The following is a 15,443-nucleotide window of genomic DNA, read 5'->3' as shown; positions in this document are numbered from 1 at the left end:
CTCAAACATCTTCAGATGGGTTTTGGATTGCAGCTTGGTCACTCAGTCTCCAAACAGTTCACTATCAGTGGGCTAGAGAACCTCTGACCTCCAGCTGCTAAATACCAGTAGCATACTCCCCAAAACTGTTGAGAATTACTAAACCAAGATTCTCCATCCATAAAATTTCTGAGGCCCATGGTAAGGCCAGAGAGGCATTTGGTATGAAAGTGCTTTAAGGCAGCAAAAAGGCTGCAAGCATAAAAGTAAAGTAAGCTGCAGATTTAAATTAAAAAGAAAACAGATAACTAGGCTTTCCTAGGTAGAGGCTTATTTTTTGCCTTATAAAGAAGTCCTGAAGGCTATACTGGGTGACAATTCAGTAATAATTTCAGGGCTCCTTTTATTTTTGTTTGCTGTCCTTAGTGTAATGGCTTTTATTCTCAGATCACTTTATGCTTTCAAAATGACTACTCTACCTACAGGTGTCACATCTGGATTCAGACAGGAAGAAGGCAAAAAGGTCAAAGTCTTTTTCTACGTTAAGTACATCTTTTCATTGGGGAAACCTTTCCCAACAAACTTGTGCGTTGTCTCATTGGTCAAACACCGTCACGTGGCTGCCACTAGCTGGAAGTGGTTAGGAAAACTGAACATTCAACTTTCCACACTCTGCAGTAGAAGGAGACAAGGGAGGTGGAAGTTGGGAACGGGCCTTGAGAAAGCCAGTCTAACATCTCTACAATAATCTTTATCCAACTGTGTACACATTCTGAGACAGAAACCATTTTAAAGAGACAAACTTGTGACAGAAGGCTTGAGTAACAAAATAAACCCTGGACCACAGTAACTACCCTGGTAACATGGCATGTTTCAACAGACCTGTCATGTCATGATATCAGAGTACAGAACCCCTGCATGAAATGAGAAACTGTTATGAAGGAAAACTCTGAAGCCGGATGTCGTGGCACACCTGTAATCACAGCTGTTTAGGAGGTCGAGGCATGAGGATCACAAATTTGAGGCTGGCCTAGGCAATTTAGTAAGATTTCATCTCAACAAACAAGGAGGGCTGCAGATGCAGCCAAACAGTAGAGCACCCCTGGGTTCAATCACCAGTACTGGAAGGGGAAAAAAGGGATCTAAATAAACTCAATGGGGTTTATTTATAAGAGCCAGGCCTGGAGCCACACACCGTAATCTCAGCATTCAGGAACCTGAGGCATGAAGATCCCCACTAGTTCGAGGTCAGACTGGTCTATACAGTGAGTTCCTGTCTCAGATAGATGATACATAGGTAGATAAGTAGAAAGGCAGACAGACAGAACATCCAGCCTCACTTCCTTTTAGCAAATTTAAGGATCACTAGTGGAGGTCAATTAAGCAAGAGAGCAAAACAGATCTTTAAAAATTGAGCTGCTTCTCTAAACTTCCTCCGGGTAAGAGCATAAGCCACCTCTGCTTTCTTCAATGCAGATGAATGGGTGGTATTTGCACATTCTGGCCACAGGAGGCTGAGTCCAATTTCACTTTCACCAGCGAAAGAAAAGCCAAGAATGGCCAACGGATAAAACAGCACAGAAATTTCATTGCCAGTTATCTCATTGCGTTTCCTTCCTCTCTTCCTGGCTATAAAATCTCTTACATATGTGAACGTGGTGATTTGAGGCTATAAGCATTGCCCCCATCTCCCTCAGAGGTAGCCTGAAATAAAGCCTTTCCTTCTCCTCTGCAGATTGTCCCTTGTGCTCTTGGGCAGCAGTATGCAGTATGAACCTGAGCAACGGGTAACAATCACAGAGCCTTGGGTTGCCTGGGTTACTTTGCAAGAACCTGAAGAAATTGTGGGCCTTTGATTTGTGCTTACAGAAATCTGATGGGACACTAAAATGGGATAAAAGGCTTGGCATCTCTGTCTTTATAGTGTATCTGTCTTAATCCCTGAGTCAAATTCTACTCAGCCCTGCACCCAGCCATGTTGATCTTTTTAAAATGTTTTGTGCAAGACTATATAATACAGGTATAGCTTGGCCTATTGCCTTTTGAAGTGCTTATATGTTTTTGTTTTCTTTCTCTCTCCCTTCTTTTCTATCCTTACTCTTGGGCTTCTTTGAAAGTCACAAAAATCCAAGCACCTGAAGTTCTCTGACCCTATCACAGACCCAGAGTCATAGCTACGATGTTCTAATGGGACGATAGCGCCAGCTACACAAAAATTCAACAGCTTCTAGGACGCCTTGACTATGACCAAGCAGTGGCTCAAGTCAACCAGAAGAAAAAGCATATCTTTGAAATCATGCCCCTGGCCCATGGAAATTACCACACTTTAGCCCACACCAGTGAGTTAATAAAAACCTTCTGCTCTCTTTGTTTGGAGATCAGGAACTTGGTCATTCTGCTTCAACTGCTGACTCCTTTCAGAAAAGCCCCAATTCACCTGACACTCCCCCCAACCCCCCACCCCCAACAGGCAAATCTCTGCCTGTGCAGGAGTATATGAGCTTGCATATTTGGCCCAAACTGGTTTCTTTCATCTCTAGGTCAAAAGATTCTATTGTCTGGAATCAAAGAAACAATCTTACATCTCATATTTAGTAATTCTGAAAACATTAATCCTGTAAAGCTATGAAGTTACTTCTTCTTGCACATTCTAATTCAAGTTAAGAATCCATTTAATCTGCAGCCTATGGGGCTCTAAAGTCAACAGAAATAATGACAATATCATATCTGCACCTTGGTCATAGTTTCAAACTAGCAAATTTGAAGTGATCTGTTTTTACCTATCTGGACAACACATGTCAACAGAAGACTTCATACAATTGTCTAGAACACATCCCTCTCTATTGTTAAACATGAAAAACAGGGGACTTCTGGGAGAACATGGCGGACAGATAGCAGCAGCTACGGAGGCTCTCCAAAAGACCCAGCTTAGAATTCAGGAATGGTACGGAGTAAGGAATCATAAGCAAGTGGAGATATGCCCCGGTGTCCCAAGAACGAACTGGGCTGAGAGAAACCAACTAGGAATGCAATCCTGGTACTATAACAGAAACAGAAAAGCCTCAGTTTGAAAGCTGGAGCCCGCGCCACTGGAAGCCACAATTTGGGTTTCCCGCCACCGCTGCTGCGTCTACATCCGCTCGGCAGGGAGAGAGACGAGTAAAAGCTCTGAGAACAGGAATCGGTAAACAGAGTTGAAAGCAGGACGGGCGGGGAGCTGTGCATTGACCTGCGGTGAATCAGAGAAACTGGGACTCTTCCACGGTCTAGGAGACTCCAACAGAGGATATTCTGGGACCAGGCAGACTTGCGGGAACAGGGCGCTGCAGTGACTTCAGTTATGTATCCCCCTCTCAAGCAGGATTGGTGAGCAGTGCCTGGCCTACGTGACGCTGCTGGCTAAGACCCAGTAGGCTAGCACAACCCAGGTCCCAGCGCCTGAAGATAGATTGACCTGGAGGGGCGGGCCCCGCATAGGCTGCCTGGTCTGCAACTTCCTAGTGCGCTGTGGTGGGCGGGAACACCTAACTGGCCAATTCAATCAGACTGTGGCCCACAGGGAAGGAAGCTGGGCCTCCTATATACACTTGCATATATAAGGAACAAAGAATATGGGAAGAGGCAGCAACAAGAAAGGGTCCTCGGCCCCCAATCCTGAAAAAGAGGCAATAGCAGACACAGCACCAATAGATATAAAGCACTATCTCCAGAGCCTCATAGACAAGTTCAGGAATGAAGTTATTAATGACCTAAAGCTAGACATGACCAGAATAGTTAGAGAAATGCTAAGCACCACCCAAGAAAAAATAGATGGTGGAATGGAAGAACAGAAAAAGAGGGGAGAATTGTTTGATGGAGAAAACAGAGAAAGCATAGAATACGTGAAGCAGGTTCAAAGAGATTACCAGGAAACTAAAAACTATCGAAAACTGGCATAACAGCTTGAAAGAAACTAAGGACAGATTATCTGAACTGGAGGGCAGATTTGTAATATGGGAGCATGAAATGAAAAACTTCTTAAAAATAACAAAGAAACAAACAGCAATAGTACAAAGACTAGAAGATGATAAGAGGATCTATAACTTAAGAATTAAGAACATAAAAGAAGTAGGGACACAAACAAATGAACTACAAAAGCTACTCACAGAAATAATCCAGGAGAATTTTCCTAATTTAGCAAAAGATAAAGATAGTCAGTTGTATGAAGCATACAGGACCCCAGCCACCTACAACCCAAACAGACCTACACCCAGGCATATAATAATTAAAATTCCAGAAATCCAATACAAGAACAGAATATTAAAAGCTGTCAGAGACAAGAAACAGATCACTTACAAGGGAACACCCATCAGAATTACAGCAGACTTCTCTGCACAAACCATCAAATCACGAAGAGCGTGGGGGGAAATAATTCAAGCTTTGAAAGATAATAATCTCCAGCCAAGATTGGTATATCCTGCACAACTATCCCTAGAAATTGATGGAAAAACAAGGTGCTTCCAGGATAAAGAGGAACTAGGGGAATATGCAACCACCAATTCAACTATACAGAGAATAATGCAGGATATTCTAAAAAAGAAAAATACCAAGACTTCAGAAACAGTGGCAGAGAGGCCACAATGAATGGAGCAGAAAGCAAAATGAAGAAGACAAACTGACAACTAATGACAGAAAAAGAGCTCAACAGAAATGAAGCAGAGAAGATTGAATGATAGGAACAGCTATTTTGGAGAAAATGAAGTCTTAATAGGTAATACTGATTTAGTATCATCTTGTTTTGAAGTCTCATCAGGCTTTTGTTCTTCTGTCTCCATTGGTCTAAACAGGTTGTATCTTCTTGGTTTTTATTATGTATGATAGTATAAGCAAAAACTTTTATAGACAAGGAGATTATACAGAAACCATTGTTCATTTTCTGTTAGTTGATTCTAAATACCCTGTAATACTGTCATTCTCTTAAATGGTTTTACATTGTTTTGATATATTTGAAGCTACAGTATACGAAGTTATACTCAAAGATTTCAAGGAAAGAGACAATATGGTAACTACTTTTATGTCGGGATTATCTTGTGGTAAAACACTATTTTGCTTAAATGGTTATTTTTTTTTCTTCTGCGCTGTTTTGTTTTTATGCCCTCTTTTATCTCAATCTCCATTTTATTATTTACTTTTTTATTTTTTCCTTTTAACTAAGGGAAAAATAAATAAATAAATAGCAGGATATATTATAGTAACCCACTTTGATTTACCATTAACTTGATTTGAAGCCCTGTATTGCTCTCACCATCTTGTTTTGACTGATGTTCCTCTATTCTGTTTTGCTTGATAGTACCAGGTTCGAAAGTATAGGCAACAGCTGTGAAGATAGTGGGATTCATTATGACGCCCATTCTGGTTGACTATTATCTACTTTTGAAGACCTATAATGTCTCCAATGTTTTGGTTTTGCCAGTTTTGTTCTTTACTGTTTTGTTCAATTTTATTATAACTGATGATATAGGCAATTCTATTAGAGATAGCGGGAGGCATTATGGTAACCATTGTTGATCACCTTGTATTATGTTTTTACATTATCTATTATGTCCACCCTTTTGATTTGACCGATTCTGTTCTGTTATGTCACATTTGGTTTTACTCTCTTCCAAAGAAAGTAATAAGAACTGTGGGAGCAACAAAACCCGAAATATGTAATTGTCATTGTACAAAAGAGAGGAAAAGAAAGTGCTCTAAATGATATAATTGCATGTATATTTAAGTGTATAAGATAGATAATGATATTACTGAGTTTTGTTGGATCATTGAACAGAACTGTGTGTAGTCTCACTGTTGGAATGTCCACTTTATAAGTTTGAATTTTGTAACTTGAACAATTATTTTTAAGATGACAATATGTAATCCATTAACTAGTAATTTCCTACTGTTTATTTTTTCTGAAATTCTGTGTAACTTGTACCCTTTCTCTGCTTTTTTTCTTTTTTTCCTTAAATAAAATTTAAAAAAAAAAACATGAAAAACAGCTTGTCATTTAGCATAAAAGCAAAATTCATACATGGCAAACAAAAATAAAAAATCAGCTCTGTTGACTGAATTAAGTACTATGATTATATACTGCAAGGATAGTATATCTAGGTTGATACATCATTACATCTGGGTATGTAGTACCCAGAACAAAACATTCTATATCTTTTTTTTGGTACTGAGGACTGAACTCACGACCTCATGCTTGCCAGATAGGTTCTTTATGCCGCTGAGCTAAATCCCCAGCCATATATCTTTATCTTTAAATTGGAAGTTTTAAATTTTTAATTTTAAAATTTATGTATTAGGTAAATATTTAGCTCTTACCTTTTCTTTTTCCTAAACAACCACATTCTCTCAAAATATTTAGCCCTGTAGCTACAGAAAAAAAATGATAAATAAATACTTGCAATACAAATAAAATACTTGCAAATAAAAGTGACATGCCTGGCACAGCAGTATACACTTGTAATCCTAGCACCTAGAAGGATACTAAGGCAGGAGGATCATGCGCCTCAGGCCACCCGAGTATAGCAAATTTGAGGCCAACTTTGGCAATACAGTGAGCTTGAGGTCAGCCCAAATTACATAATGAGTTTGAGGCTAGCCTGGCTACACAAGCTTTGAGAAAACAAATTTTTAAATAATTTAGACAAAAGACAGTTTGCACGGATTTTAATAATTTCCATCATATAAAAACAGTGTGAAGTCATATATACCACTTCTTGTCCTCTTTCAAGAATTTTGAAAATTAGAAATATAAAATGAAGACTGAGGGCCTAGCTCTTTGGTGGAGTATTTTTGGATTCAATCCCCAGTATTACACACAAGAAGATGGGCCAGGGCCAGGGATTTAGCTCAGCAGCTCAAGAGTCTTCCTGGTAAGCGTGAGGTCATGAGTTCGATCCCCAGTCCAAAAAAAAAAAAAGAAGATGGGCCAGGGGTACCTGGTCCCAGATGGCAACAGCCAGCCTATCTCTGCCCCCTCCCATCACTCACACAGTGGCTTTAGTAAGCTTTCAGCACGCTTGCTACCCACAAGATCCCAGATGGTGACAAACCCAGCCTTCCACAGCCCTGCACCATTCCAGCAGAGCTTAACCTACTACATACTGGAGGACCCCAGAACCTTTTCTCCACAGAGTTCCATTCTGTTAAGCACTCAGATATTTTCTTCCCAATGAATTTCATTAGTACTTTAGTTTAAAAAGCAACAATGCTTGCTAATCCCCCTTCTTGACATTCCTCAGGCCTGGAGACATGCAAGTCCACACTTGCAAGTCCATCCTATAGGCACAAGACAAGCTTAGTGAAATGTTCTAAAGATCTGAGGTACCTATCATTGGCTTCAGAAGTCCTTCCCTCTTTGTAGGGGCTGCCAGGCCTGCATGCAAGCACACCCAGTGGACTCCAACTCTGACTCCATATCTACCAGACATAAGAACCTGGGCAAGCAAACCTGCTGAGCCTGTTTCCTTACCTAGAAAGAGGGAGACAGCTGGGTGTGGTGGTGTATGCTGTAATTCTAGCACTCCGGGAGGCTGGGGCAGGAAGTCTGCAAGTCTGAGTTCCAATGAGGCAGTTTCATAACTTAATGACACTGTTGCAAAAAAAAAAAAAGAAAGAAAGAAAGAAAGAAAAATAGGGAAATAGCTCAATGCAAAGACCCTAGATTGAGTCCCCAATACCACAAAAAGAAAAAAAAAAAGATAAAGATGATCCCTATAACCTATAAGAGGCTATAAAGGTTAAATGAAATAAGAATAGTGTTTTAGATATTTGCTGCACAGAACCAATGTTCAATAAATGCAATTTATCAAATGCAGTAACTTACAGTGAGCCAAGTCCAATATAATTAAATTACAGTACTGAAGTTATATAAAATCCTATGGTGAAAAGTACTATTTTTCAGAAAATACAGCACTTTTCTATGCTATAGTACAAACATAAGCCTCTTAAAGAGTACTGGAAAATGTGCATGCATGGCTTCTCTGTCCCTGAAGCACCAGGAGCTACTCCTGTGGCATTGATTCCATTTACTCACTGCCCAGTGGCCTGCTGTGTACAACACAGGCTGGAATCTGCTTCTCAGAAGGGAGCCCAGCCACAGAACTGGAGCAAGCTGGACCCTGGTCCTACCTAAGGAGTTAGGTCAATTTGGGGTTTGAAGGCAGTCATTCTCTTCCTACTATGAAAGAGACCCCTATACCCTGTCCTACCAAGCGCAAGCTTGAAGTTGAGCCAATGCTAGGGTCCAATTAAGTCTTAAAATGGCCATGTAGAAGGCTGGGATTTAGCTCAGCAGCATAAGTACCTGCCTGGCAAGTGCAAGGTTATGAGTTCAATCCCCAATACCCCGCCCCCCGAAAAAAATTGGACACGTGATTTGTTATTAGTTCCTGAATAAATGCAATCTGGACCTCAGACCAACAATCAACTGACTTTTCCCATACAGGGGTTGATCGAAAATTTTCTCTGTTGTTGCAATGGGACTCCTAGTATCTATTATCATTTTCTTACTTCTGTCTATGGAATCTAGACATTTGGGCAGACTTAAGTACAGCATCTTAACTGAGGGCTAGAAAACAGTGACCATGAAGCTGATCCCTGAATAAAAAAGCAAGAGGTCTGCAGAGAGAAAAGACCGACTGCAGGACAGAAGAAAACCCTGTATGGAGCCACTTTTGCCATTAGACAGCAGCACATGCCACCCTGGTCAGGATGGCTTGGTTGCCCATAAGCTCACAGTAGAAAACCATGTTCACTTTCATGATGTCTCTAAGTCTGCAAAACACTACTGAGAGGACTGGGACAAAAGCTCTCTTCCACCAAACCTGAGCTGGGCTTCTTTCTTTCTTTTCAGTAATGGGAGTCTGCTGTGGCTAGTGTCTAGATGTCCTCCAAAGCCGTATGCAGGCATAGTGGGGCTTTTCAAAGCTGTGATTCTGAGTTTAAGAGTGTAGCCCACTGATTGGTTTGGCATAGTTCTTCCTAGGATTAACGGTAATAGGATTAAAGGTGTACATGCTACTTGCCCTAAAATAAGCCCAGAAGAACGTAAGAGACGAAATTGCTTGTCCCTGGTAGTTTTGCTTGCAGCTTTGCCTGCTGTAGACTGTTTCTCCTCTGTGATGGCCCTCTGCCATGCCACCCTCCCTTGGAGCCAGCTGATTATAAACTGAAACCTCTACCAATTGTAAGCTGAAATAAACCATTGCTCGTTTAATTTTAGGTGTTGGGTGTCTTGCCTCAGCAACAAGAAAAGTAACTAAGACAGAGATTGAACTGGTTCCCAGGTCTTTATTTTTTGTTACATGCTAACAAAGTTACTGAGGCTGGGCTCAAACTTGCCATCCTCCTGCCTCAACCTACCAAAGTGCTAGATTATTGATAATATCTGAGCTCTCTCCTTGACTAGACCTGGACCATAGCCTGTGTTCTTGCCAAGCCTGCAAAATAACCCGGTTTTAGCAAGAATGCTACAAAATTTTGTTTAAAGAAAATCCTCCCACCCTTGCCATCTGACCACTCTATTATTCAATGAGGTTCCTTGTCCCCAAATCCACCCTGGTCTGCCTTCAGCAAGAATCCTATTAGTGGAACAAGAATTTTCCCAACTCTTGAGTTTCCTCTTAGCAATCTTCCATTCACTGACTTTGTTGAACCTGCTCCTTGGCTATCAATCCCCGTTCTTTATTCCCTATTGTGATAGTCCTCTGAGGTCTTCTTTACTATTGTAACAAGGGTCAGAATATTTTCTTCTTTTCCTCCCTCTCCCTTACCCGCTTCTCCTCCTTTTCCATCTTCTCTTTCTTCTCCCTCTTGATGGCACCAAGGATGGAACGCTGGGGAGCTCTACACTGAACTGTACATCCCTAGCCTTTTTTTTGAGACAAGGTCTTGCTAGGTCGCCCAGTTAGGACTTGAATTTGCAGTCCTCCTACCTCTGTCTCCCTGCTAGGATTATAAGTATGTATTACCACACCTCACTGGTTTTTTTTAACAACTGTAGTAGATTGAACAGGCCCAAGGAGTTTTGTCCATATCCTAATACATCTTGGAAACCTGTGTATGTTATATGGCAAAAGAGTGACTGTCGCCTTATAAGACCCTCCCCCCAAAGTGACTAAATTAAGAATTTTGCAAGGAGGATCAATCATACGTTTCCCTTCAAGAGAGAAGCAAAGAGAGTTTTGGGACACAGGACACAAAACAGAGGTGAGGACAAAGTGAAGACGGAGGCAGGAATTAGAGTGACGTGGCCTCAAGCAAAGAGACACACACAACCACCAGAAACTGCAAGGTCGAGAATCCCCCAGAATGTCTGGAAAAAGCAGAGTGCTGGCTTTGCAGCTACCTGAAGGTTAAGGAACAACGTACCCAAACCTATCAATTGGTATTTTTATAATAAGCTTGCATTATTTTTATAATAAAAAGTAACTGTTAAAGATCATTAAACATGAGTACACACAAAATTTGCGGTATGGAAAACAGCAGAACACAAGAACATACAGTAGGCTGGTCTGATGGCAGTGGGTAATCAGAACTTATTAACATTAGTATCACTAAGGTTGGTATACTACCCCCTCACTGCTAAATTTGACTGGCTTAAAAAAAAAAAAAGAACATACAGTATAAGTTAGGTGGACAGCTGTACAGACCTGAGACTTTAAATGCTACTAGTCAATCTAACAAAGTAAAATTTAACAAGGTTCTCAAATCTACTTATTCCTAAATTCTAGTGTTACAGGCAACTGAGTTACATAAAAATATTATAGGCTGTGAGACAGGGTGAGGCTCTCAAGGAGCCAGTGCAGAAGGCCAGATACCTTGCAACCAGGAAGGAGACAGACACCTCCTTCTGTAGAACAGACCTCAAGACAAAAGATCAAGCAAATACACCCACATCCTAAGAATTGATATTCTAAATAGTTCTCTATCACCCTGAGGAAGCCAGGAGTCACCATCCCAACCCCCTAATAGTTCTGTCCCACCTTCTGTACACCTTATGAGTTCCCATTTTGGACCTGCCTCACCTCATGGTTTTGCTCTATAAAATTCTTAGAAAAGGCGGGGTCTTTGACAGCCCCACTCCAGACCCCTCTATCTCTCTCTGTCTCTCAGACAGAAGCTTTCCTTCTCTCAGTAAATATATTCTGCTCTTAACCTCCATTGTTCTAAAATTCACTCTTCAATTTTAGAGAGCACGAACTCGTACTGGAATACAGGGGATTAAGGGGAATTAGTTCCCCTATATCATTAGCTCATTAAATAAGGAGAGAAAATGAATCCAATTCTAAAGGGAGAAGATCTGTTCTAGAATCTGAATTCATGCATTTCTGAAAGAATAGATACGTTTTTTTGTTAAAGGTTTAAAGGATTTTCCTTCACTTCATGGGAATGATGATACTTTAGTAACATTTCAAAGAAATAAAATGTCACAAAAATAAATCTTGTTAGGAAAAGGAGCAAAAAAGTACACATGCAACAACCTAAGTGTGACAAGTGACTGAAGTGACTCTCCCAGTGTGTGCGTGGCTCTGTGCTGTGGGCAAATCAGAGGTTGTTTACACCATTCACGTGCATTGAAATGTGTAAGGAAGAATGCAGCCACCAGGGAACAAACAAACCTCAGCCTGTATCTTTTGCCTGGTCACCTGGTATGCAGAGCCATTACCCAAGAGGCAGCACAATGAACTATCAAATGATCCTTTACAAACAAGTTATTACTCAAACCACCAAAGGCAAGGAGTCAGTGACAAATTCTCCAGCGTATCTCTTGTTACTCCCTTTCACAAAGTCTATGCTGGGGTCAGAAGCTCACTGCTCACCCCAAACACAGCTTTGTCTCCCAGGCCTGTTCTCACTCTGGAAATGTGCTTGGAAGTCCTGGTAACAAAAGACAGATTAACAAGAGAAAACTGTGCACATTTATTTGATGTAAGTTTCACATGATGTGGAAAACTTTTTAAGACAATGAAAATCCACAGAAACAGTGAAATCTGTATATTTTTTACAGTGAATTTCATGAAAAATGGACATTCATAAGTAAGTATGATAGGAGAAAAAATATGTTTTAAAAATTATCTTTTAAAAAAAAGTATTACCTAATGGTAATAAATTGGAGGAAACTTAGCAAGGCCTGTTTGTCCTAGCCTGTCTTCAGGGTACAAATAACAGAAGATAGGGTGTGGCACAGCTGGCTGGAGAAATGAGTGGGATCTGTCAATTACAAGATCCAGTACAGTGCCAAATAATTCTACCCTATACGTACACCTTCAGACCTCCCACAAGACATGGATAACATAAAGAAGACCAGAAGCCATGGGGGGCCGCCATCCTGAATTCCCACAATAGCCCATGCCACGTTTCTCAGGTACAATGTGTCTTTTAGGTTTGCTTTTAAAACCTTCTTTTTCTCTTGTTTGGCCCAAGTTTGCTTTGTAGAACTAGTTTCTCCCATTCCCACTCACCGCACACTTTTCAAATAAATGTTTTGGCTCTGTTTTTGGTTTGTCTCCTCCAATTCTTTGTTCGAGGCAAGAAGAAATAATCTTGGTTGGCGAGCCATTTCCTTTAGGTATCCAGTATGCTCCTTTACTGGAGGGTAAGGCTAGGGCAGATAGGGACCTCTCACGGGAGGGTCTGGTAACTGCCTCAGGGAAGACTGAAAAATCTTTCCTAAACTTGTGTGCATGCTTCAGGGAAAAAAGCAGAGGGAGGCCACTCTTCTTGCTTCCTCAATTTCTCAAATTTCTTCAGCTTTAAGATACTTGAGATTACCTATCCTGAACCCCACTATCTCTCTTCTATAATTTCTGCCTCTTCTGTTTTAGATCGTAAGTCTCCCCCAAAACCACACACATTCAGAGATGGAGTTTTTCAGAAGATAATTAGATCAGGTATTAGATAAGATAAGCATGACCCTTAGGCATCCTACATGAGTCACACTGTCTGCATGAGAATAAATCTGTTTGAAAACACAAACACACAGAGCAATAATACAGGGTATGGAATCCCTGAATATCATGTGGTCCTAAGAGGTCTGGTTACTTTTGGTGAGCATCATTTTCTTCATCTATAAGTCCTGTTCAAGTCCATCCCAAGCTATAATTCTCTTTACTCGATTCTCATGAAAACACTAACAGGGCTCTGCATTCTCACACTCTGTCCCATTACGAGTTAGACACAGAGGCTCCAGCAAATTACAGCCTGCTTCCCTCCTATTCCTGCTCAGTTCTCCAGGCTCCATTTACGTTCCTGACCACCACCCCTTCCACCCAAATACACAGGACTTTGCTCCTGGGGTAGCCCAAATCCCTGATAAATGTCTCTAGATACAAGCAAGATATTCTTTTGTGATATTCCAACATTGATCATGAATTCTGGAAAGACAATATTTAGAACATTCAAAAGAATAAACTTCTAATCATAAAATCTTAGGTACAGGAGACAGAGTAAACATTTTTTAAAAAATTTTTCTTAACCCTCCAAATGCATCAACGGGGGAACCAGGTCTCCACTTATGCAAAACTGAACCAGCTTTGGCTACAGAGATCAATCCATGGGCAGCTGGCATTCTTAATAATAAGCCACTTCCTTCTGTTCTGTCAAGTGCAGAGACAAAGACAGGATTCAGGCCCAGGCGAGATCAGGCCTGCACACTCACACTGAACTGTCTTTGTTTAAACTTTGCTTCTCATGCACAGCTGTCGGTTGCAACAGCCAGACCAGAGGACAAAAGTTCTTGAAAGCAAAGCTGTTCAAGTACCCAGGAAGCCAACACACGAGACACTGTCTCAACTTCCTGAGCAGCTCTGTGGCACTGAGACCACTCCAGAGGCAATGTCTTAGGCACATACAACCTGCCCTGGACCCAGTATCAAAGGGCAGAGAATCTATTCCATCGTGAAAATGTCTGCAAGTCACAACCAAAACTACCAGTTAACTCACACTCACCAGAAATCATCCCTAGAATAGGATTTCCAAGCTCTAGGTTGTAGACCATTTGTAAATTACAAAAATAGGTCAATGGGTCACAAACAGCATTTTAAAGAACAAAATATAAAACAGACCAACATGTACCACATGATTTTTTTTTAAATTTTATTTAAGGAAAAAAAGAAAAAAAGCAGAGAAAGGGTACAAGTTATACAGAATTTCAGGAAAATAATAAACAGTAGGAAATCACTAGTTAATGGATTACATATTGTCATCTTAGAAATATTTGTTCAAGTTACAAAATTAAAGCTTATATAGTGGACATTCAAACAGTGAGACTACACACAGTTCTGTTCAATGATCCAACAAAACTCAGTAATATCATTATCTATCTTATACACTTAAATATACATGCAATTATATCGTTTAGAGCACTTTCTTTTCCTCTCTTTTGCACAATGACAATTACATATTTTGGGTTTTGTTGCTCCCACGGTTCTTATTACTTTTTTTGGAAGAGAGTAAAACCAAATGTGACATAACAGAACAGAATCGGTCAAATCAAAAGGGTGGACATAATAGATAATGTAAAAACATAATACAAGGTGATCAACAATGGTTACCATAATGCTTCCCGCTATCTCTAATAGAATTGCCTATATCATCAGTTATAATAAAATTGAACAAAACAGTAAAGAACAAAACTGGCAAAACCAAAACATTGGAGACATTATAGGTCTTCAAAAGTAGATAATAGTCAACCAGAATGGGCGTCATAATGAATCCCACTATCTTCACAGCTGTTGCCTATACTTTCGAACCTGGTACTATCAAGCAAAACAGAATAGAGGAACATCAGTCAAAACAAGATGGTGAGAGCAATACAGGGCTTCAAATCAAGTTAATGGTAAATCAAAGTGGGTTACTATAATATATCCTGCTATTTATTTATTTATTTATTTTTCCCTTAGTTAAAAGGAAAAAATAAAAAAGTAAATAATAAAATGGAGATTGAGATAAAAGAGGGCATAAAAACAAAACAGCGCAGAAGAAAAAAAAATAACCATTTAAGCAAAATAGTGTTTTACCACAAGATAATCCCGACATAAAAGTAGTTACCATATTGTCTCTTTCCTTGAAATCTTTGAGTATAACTTCGTATACTGTAGCTTCAAATATATCAAAACAATGTAAAACCATTCAAGAGAATGACAGTATTACAGGGTATTTAGAATCAACTAACAGAAAATAAACAATGGTTTCTGTATAATCTCCTTGTCTATAAAAGTTTTTGTTTATACTATCACATATAATAAAATCCAATAAGATACAACATGCTAAGACCAATGGAGACAGAAGAGCAAAAGCTTGATGAGACTTCAAAACAAGATGATATTAAATCAGCATTACCTATTATGACGTCATTTTCTCCAAAATAGCTGTTCCTATCATCCAATCTTCTCTGCCTCATTTCTGTTGAGCTCTTTTTCTGTCATTAGTTGTCA

The 15,443-nt window shown here is 40.0% G+C and overlaps 1 protein-coding gene across 12 annotated transcripts in view; it reads right to left on the bottom strand.

Annotated features, from left to right (window-relative positions):
* Positions 1-15,443, bottom strand: part of Ankrd6 (ankyrin repeat domain 6) — a 193,317-nt gene that overhangs the window by 140,120 nt on the left and 37,754 nt on the right. The window contains exon 1 of one of the 12 annotated variants that reach the window (XM_063233228.1): positions 7,478-7,597. The exons of the other annotated variants lie outside the window; for them this stretch is intronic. The gene's annotated coding sequence lies outside the window, so the exon portion shown is untranslated. Of the gene's footprint in view, positions 1-7,477; positions 7,598-15,443 lie in introns of those variants that run through there. 12 annotated transcript variants of the gene reach the window in all.

This window comes from Cavia porcellus, unplaced genomic scaffold (genome assembly GCF_034190915.1).
Source record: "Cavia porcellus strain 051 isolate PalLab524CR breed Dunkin Hartley unplaced genomic scaffold, mCavPor4.1 scaffold_22, whole genome shotgun sequence".
In the NCBI taxonomy this organism is placed as follows: domain Eukaryota; kingdom Metazoa; phylum Chordata; class Mammalia; order Rodentia; family Caviidae; genus Cavia; species Cavia porcellus.
The sequence above is the reverse complement of the archived record's forward strand: the minus strand, read 5'-3'. Positions and strand labels throughout refer to the sequence as shown.